Source organism: Xyrauchen texanus, chromosome 8 (genome assembly GCF_025860055.1).
Source record: "Xyrauchen texanus isolate HMW12.3.18 chromosome 8, RBS_HiC_50CHRs, whole genome shotgun sequence".
Taxonomy (NCBI): domain Eukaryota; kingdom Metazoa; phylum Chordata; class Actinopteri; order Cypriniformes; family Catostomidae; genus Xyrauchen; species Xyrauchen texanus.
Window position 1 is genome coordinate 24,883,107 of NC_068283.1, and position 7,977 is coordinate 24,891,083.

A 7,977-nucleotide genomic window follows, 5' to 3' on the forward strand; every position below is an offset into this window, starting at 1 on the left:
GATCATCCGATAAAGATCTTGTGTAATGTAAGGCGAGGAGTAAAGGAACACTTTCTTGGAAGAACAAAATAATTTTCTTGTTCCCAGACTTTGCAAATTCAACAAGAGAGAAACATGATTGATTCAAGGAATACAAGAAACTTTTACATAAGTGGAAGGTCACTTTTGCACTGATATTCCCAGCCAAATTGAGAATAGATGCTAAGGATGGCCGTAAAACATTCACATGCCCATAGCAAGCAATGTCCTTCATAAAATCATTGGAATTAGTAAGGCATCTTTTGTTGTACTCACATTGTAGCCAAGTGAACCGGCTCACTGAACATTCGCTTGACTGTTTGAGGAATCCGCACTCTTTTATTGTGCTGGTTCCACCTATCAGCTGGAGTTTATTTTTTTAGAGTAACACACCTTCAGGACAGTTTTATGGATGAATTTACACACTCTTTTTGCTTATTCCGGCTATTCCACTTTGTGTGCCATTCAAATGGGAGACATTTTGTTTTCAAGTGCTATAACTTTAAATTCAGTCATTTAGCCGACCTGAAAAAGCATGAGCTTTTGTATTTGTATTCATACAGGAGAAATGCCATACGAATGTTCTCTCTCTGTGTACGGAGATTCAACCAACCAGAGAATCTCAGAAGACACTTAAGGAAAGTGCATTATGGAGCAGTGCTATAAGCAGGCCTAAATTCAGTAATGCACTGTTAAGTTAGCGTAGAAAATTTTCAAATTTGCCTAAAGATTTAAATAAAAAAACATGTAAGAGGTGAGGGATGTGTAGAACTTTGTGAATGACAGGCATTCCAATTCTCTTGAAATCAGCTGAACTTTCTGTCAAGTTCTGCACATTTAGATTCTGTGTGGGCCTGCCTAAAAGCTTTTAACCAAATATGGATTAGATGATTAAAGTCAACAGTATCTGTTCTGGATGAAATATGATAAGGGCTTAGCATTTTTATTGTTTAGCATGCAGACATTGTGAAGCAAAAATACACTTTGTGTAATATAATTTTGAATGTTTTTTATTTAAAACATATGATATGAACCGGTATTTTGTAGCTCTTCTGGTAAGCTCTGTCAAGTCATTTAAACATTTAAAACAGATATATGTCAAATTGAAATATATATATATAAAAAAAAGAGGCAATTTTCCATTCCTTTTAATAACATCCTGCTTTAGCTTCTCTTTTTACTCCATTCCACACGCCACTCATTCCAATCCAAAAGTGTCCGGTCTGTCTGCCACTTAGCTTGATTCAGTTCTGTCATAGAGAATTCAGATTCAGGATTATAAATGCCAAAATGAATACCATTATTTAGGATTGTGATTAGCTGCATATTAAATGTGCATCAAGCAATGAACCCTTGTATAATAAATTAAACTTTAAGCATTAAAATGTACCTTTTATAAATGTCTGGAAAATTTCATCAATCATCTTATGACTTTGTGACACTAATTCCCATGGGTCTGGAAAAAAAAAAAAGTTAAACCACTTATAGAAAAATTAAGAATAAATGGGAAGAGGAAACGCAACACTGTTTCTTTAATTAGGGAGGCTGGGGGCAGTTGTAACACTGCCATTTACTCCAATCAGGAACAAGCTCCAGTGATGCCACTGCACATGCACATCCACAATAGGACCCCCTTTTTTCTTCATGATGAAGATCAGCAGCCTCTTTTAACAACAACGTACATTCTATACCCAAAACTGTTTTTGGAGTACAATAATACATTTAAAACTCGGCAGAACATATCTGATTGTGCCTTCAGTTTTCATGCAAATGAAAATAGCCTTGTTTTAATCACTGTCTAGTTGGCTATCAGTGTCCATCAGTTAGCATATCAAATTTCATCATGGCAGACAGGGTTGGGTAAGTGTGCCTTAAATGGAAGCGGAGCGCAGTTGTAGCGGGAAGACCAGCAGGTGTACATCATCACATCATTAGCTGGGTAATTCCTAGCCAATCGCACGTAAGCCATTGCTTTATAAATCCGCTCACAATCTATCACATTGCTGTTTCGGTGTGCTAACACTGCAACCTCCACCACCACCAGTTGAGCCCTGTCCCACAGGGGGGTAGGCTCCTCGCCCCTGCCTCCTATCTCAGGCAGGACATGACGGTTCCGGGTACAACTCCCTCGGACTGCCGGACGGGGCCTACGCCAAAGAGAGAGACATTACCTCCCGTTTTACATCTATCAAATAAATGGCATCTCAAACTTCACTCAAGCCTGCGTGTCTTCCCGATAGAACAACATTTCTGAAAATGTATTTCTAGTGTATGTAAATAAATACTGGTTAGGATTTGAATTAAGCTGACTAGGCTATACTATTCATATTTTTTTATTTCCACTATTTGCTGTATTTCTGTATTGTGTGCCATGAGAGCTACTCTCACCCTGGTGAGCAGTGTTGGTGTTCCAAGCAATGGTCACACAAAGGATACACTAATAGCAGTGCAATGTATGAATGTCACAAAAATCTGAATGAATATTAACTGAAATCTCTTCATTTTAAGTTGTTTTCATATGTTGGCCAACATTTCACTCCTGTTATCAGCTGTTTATCTTTGTTTTCCAACCCCAGCATGTAAAATCTAAAAACAATACTATAAAGTGATATGTTATTCATTAAAATGATTTTCAAGGTATGTCTGTGTCAAGATGTCTGTTTTAAAAACATTAAACGTACATGCTAAGGTATGCACATCCAATTTGCCAGGTGTTAAGTGCAGACTCCAAAAAGCTCAGTTCAAAAGTAGAAACAAAGGAGATGCACACCTAAAACAAAACTCTCATTAACAGGATTTAAATATAAGAAGTGACGTTTTGAGCATCCCACTTTTCATCAGACTTGAGATTTGTTTTAGGTGTGCGGCTCCTTTGTTTCTACTGTTTATCAGACATTACTTTACAATCAGCCATTGATATCTTTGTGTAACTCTGCCATTCAAACAGCACTTAAAATGCTATTTAAAAGAGAAAAGTGGTTCTTCTGTTAATATAAATAAGAGTCCTTTAATGCCTAATGAAGGTAATGTAATTTTACTAGATGTTACAACTGACCCTGCAGTTGGTCATTATTATAACATTTCACTCATTTTTATTTAGAAAGTACTTAACAGACAAATACACCTCTTTTGTAACACAAAATGTGTGTAGCTTGTTTGGTTCCTTAGATTTACCCCAAAATGTTCAAATCTGATCTGGTCTCGCCTACCATGAAACAAGTGCTCACCACTGGTGTTTGAGAGCTGTTTGAGGGCACCATCCAGAGAGAAACTGTTGTGTAAAACAGTACTGAGGCACAAGGCTTGACATGCTGCCATTATTTCATCATGCACAGATGCGTCACTTCCCAGACATACACCGACAGTACCTAGCAAGAAAAAAGACATCCTTCATCAGTCTTACATCATGTAGTTGTTTTCAATGAGAAACACTGAGAGTATTGTTGTGATCACATCTTGTCAGAATTATCTTAATTACAAGATTCTGAACTGTAAAAAGCGTTGATGTCTCAGAATTACATGAAAGTTCTGACTTAACAGTCGTGATGTCATGTAAGAACCAAAATGGCAGCGGCTTTATCAGTTAAATATAGTTTACACATATTTACGTTTAATATGCCATTTAATTACATGCAGTGTTACCTGGTGCACTTTCTTTGTTCTTAAATATCTTTTAGGAATATACAGGTCCAAGACGTACTGAATTTTGGCCAAAATTACGATATTGTGACCCGAGTTGTATCTCGTTATTGTAGTAATTCTGACTGGATGTAAATGCAGCACAAATTCCCAGTAGAGTATCACAGTAGACAATTTGTGTCATCATGTTTAACCTCGACTTTAATAGCTTAAATTGGGTTTAAGAGAGATTTTCATACCATTTTGTATTCCAATGAGGTATGGTTTGCTGTTGTTCTTCAATGCCAGCACCAGTTCACCTGGCCTTTAATTCATAAAGGAATATCATTTTAACATGCTTTGTGTGATGTTTATAATAATAATAGAATTTGTTTTGTTGATTTATTAAGTGTAAATTGGGTTCAAAAACAGATAAGCTAACTCTTTCACAATGTCTCCGAGCCTCACACCCAACTTGATGGGAACTGTCCTTTGAAATGCTGGAAGTGGAACAACAATTTGTTGATTAGAGGTAGAATGTATAAAACTCATGGTAATTCTTAAACAATCAAGACAAGGCATTTTAAGAGGTTTTAAGGGCATACACAAGAACACAGGCTCCTCCTTATTTGCCTCCACTGGAGTGAGCAGTTGTCCATGAAGCAAGTACTGATGGAGGACTATGGACAAACAAGCCTCATTGATGGTTTCCATAACAACAGACCGGACAGCCTTGTAATTGGCAAACAGGTGAAGAACCGTGAAAAGGAAGAAGAGGAAGAATGTCAACCTGAGGGCGAGAGCACAGGGCCAGTACACAAATCAGCAAAGTAACTGAAACACACCGAATTCAGAGCATGGCTTAGATATCAGGGTGTGAACTCACAAAGGGTTATCTGTTACAAGTGGGATGAGAGCCAGGCTGAGAAGCAGCGCAGCCAGGTTCACCAGGGTTTCCTTTTTAGGACAAAAGAAATGACATGAAGGGGATTTTGTGGGAAAACAAGCGGAGGAGGGAAAGTTTGAGAGAAGGTGATTCATACCAACCTGGCTCCCATCTTTGGCAGATGTTGTTTCTGCAAGCTTGGTGGACAGTCAATGCAGCTCTTGTTGCCCCACCAGCAACTCTTACAATGGACTATAATGACAGAATTAATGGAATAAGCTCAAAGATTTTCACACTGATAATTTAGGTAAAAATGAGCTACAAAGTGACTCCAGAAGTAGTTAATAACTTCTTAAGATCCTGTAAATATTTTACCTTAAAAATTCCAGCAAAACAGACGATTAAAGTGAAGAAAGGTGGGAAACGGGGGGCTGCGATCTCCATGAACATAGCAATGTCATTTAGAATGTCAGCAAAGAGCCTGAAGATAATGATGAGCACAACTAAGAATATTGACTATTCAAGACAATTATAATAAGTATAATATTTATGAAAACTAGTATATTCAATCTTAAATTCCTTTGCTGTACCTCCACTTTTTTGCTTCAGAATCTAACTTGCTCCTGAAATACAGGGTCACAGTGAAAAACTATCAAACAAAACGTGTTCATAATCTGAATGTCTGAGGAATTAAATATTACCCTTTGAGCCAGGCAAAAAGTATTCTTCCCAACATCCCTGTTCCATCTGAACAAAGATAGTGCTTTAATAGTAATAACATTATTGTAAGTATTGTTTATAAATAAATGCCATTAAGTGCACATACCTCTAAGTATCCATGTTATTGTAGCCGCTGCAACTGTTGCTTCTTGATTTCCAACTCCAGCACCCCTCAGTGAAGCCTGAGTAGCGAGTGTGCCAGAGAGAGAGCTTGCAAATGCCTTGGAAAACAAGACAGTGTTGCTATGATGTTTGCAAGTCTGTGCATGTGCAATGTATATCTTTATCTCTGTTCTCAGATAATGGGAAGCAACAGACCTTATTCAGAGTAGTGCCATATGTAATATATGACGGGAATGAAAACAAGGCTGTGAGGAATAAACTTACATTCTCTTCAATTGCATGAACCATAACAAGATGTTTAAAGCTCATAGATCACATCAACTTGTGTTTTTATGAGTTTTTGTCTACTGAACATTTTTTGGAAAGATGTTTATTTTTTTTATGTTTCTTTGGCAGAACGATGATTTTCAGACCATTCTTCCCTTAGATCAAGTCTAGGCAAGTCTGTAAGTACTGACACAGTATTTGGTTTCAATAAGTGTTTCAACTGACATGTTTTTGATTATTTTTAAGATGATAGTTTTTCTGACACCAGACTTTACATTAATGAGATTTCTTGCCATTTTCACCATATCACAAACAAGTTCACATCCTATTACCTGCCCTTAGGAACAATTACCTGCAGAGTGTCCCACATCTGATATTGTAGGTAATCCCCACTGACACTTTCGGGATATCCCTGTGGCAGGAAAACACTCTGGGAAGAGAGGTGAGATCAATTAATAATGACTAGCCTATGGTTAAATTTTTTTAGGTTCTGATAGACTCCAGCGTTTTACTATGTGTCACACACTTTGAACACGCCAGAGATTGAATTTCCCGCCAGTCTGCTGTCCTCTGCATCTTTCTGTCTCTTCATCCTCCCATCCTTCAACAAGTATTTCCATGACTCCTGCGAGCCATAACGCTCTGTGGCAATCACCCCTTCTCGATCCTCCATCTGAGGATCAAAGCATGTGCCACTTAGTGACTGCAAGAGTCTTTTACTTTTAATTTTTACACTCAGTTGCAACTGTAGTCTCATTACACGTTGCCATGTAGCAAAGTTTAATATGCAAAGGGATAAATTGCAATAATGTAAAAGAATCAATCTTGCCTCTCAGTTTAGCAATACCAAAGTATTTCTCTTCCGTGTTTACAATGTATCGACGCGTCATTAACATCGCGTTTTTTGATTGGCTCATGAAATCTGACGGCCATACAGAAAAGGAGATCACCTGATTTTATTTATTTATTTAGTTAGTGAAGTGATATATTTTTTTCTGGTGTGAATTGACTCATTATCGTTTCTCTAATTTAAAGCTAAATTATCATTTTAATCTTAAATACATTGTTTGTTATATATCTAATTCTCTGGACATTACAGTTTTATTTTTTTTAATTCTTGCAAGAACATGTTATATTCACAAACAGAAATTCCTTAAAAAGTTGCTGAGATTTGCAGAATTCTTGCTAGACTCTGTCTACTTAATAAATGCTTAAAAACTATTATTAATAAAAGTGTATATCTTTTCGTACATGCTATAAAGAGATCTTTCCTATCTTATGAATTGTAATTGTTTGTTATTTCTTCAACTATTTATTTATTTCTATGATCTTTTTATTTGTATGTATATGTATTTTTATTCATTCATTTATTTAATTTATTATTTACTTTTTTGCCTGTGACAGTGAATGTATTTATACATCGTTCAAAACATATGCACTCAGTGACCACTTTGTTAGGAACACCTGTACACCAATTTTTTCATGCAATTATCTAATCAGCCAATCGTATGGCAGCATTGCAGTGCAAAAGATCATGCATGTATGGGTTAGGAGCTATAGTTAATGTTCACATCAGCCACCAGAATGGGGGAAAATGTGATCTCAGTGATTTTGGCCGAATCAGTCTGGACATTCTCCAATGATTTCTCTCATCAACAAGGCGTTTCTGTCCGCAGAACTGCCACTCAATGGATGTTTTTAGTTTTTGGCACCATTCGGAGTAAATTCTAGAGACTGTTATGCATGAAAATCCCAGAACATCAGCAGTTACAGAAATACTCAAACCAGCCCATCTGACACCAACAATCATGCCACGGTCCAAATCACTGAGATCACATTTCGCCCCATTCTGATAGTTTAGGTGTACATTATACTTCAAAATAACACTGTCTTATTCTCATTGTTTTGCACATATGGATTTCCACAGAATAAACATTAATTCAACTATGTATTACTGCTACTAATATTACAGTTACATAAATTAAACAGAATAAAATGGTAAGGGCTCTGATAGGATGAGTCACTGTATCAAGTGGAATAACTGCCCCCCCCCCCCCACCACCAAAAAAAACACTCAACCTGCCCAATAATTGTTTTCCAACTCGAGGAAGATCAGATACAGTATATTTATAAAACATTACAGACTGGAATCATACAACTTTCCAACATTTAATCTTTGCTATGTACAATTAAGAGATAGAATAAATTCATGTCTACAAATACAGAATTTACCAGCTACATTAACTTGTCAGAGAAAGACAGTGAGGAAGTGAGTAACATAGTAGAAAGTATGCCAATCAGTGTCAGTCATGGTTTCTCTCTTACAGTTTTATGCTTCACAAGGG

At 36.8% G+C, this 7,977-nt stretch overlaps 1 pseudogene; it reads right to left on the bottom strand.

Annotated features, from left to right (window-relative positions):
- Positions 1 to 1,028: 1,028 nt before the first annotated feature.
- Positions 1,029 to 6,455, bottom strand: LOC127647737 (RUS family member 1-like; annotated as a pseudogene).
- Between the last annotated feature and the right edge of the window lie 1,522 nt (positions 6,456 to 7,977).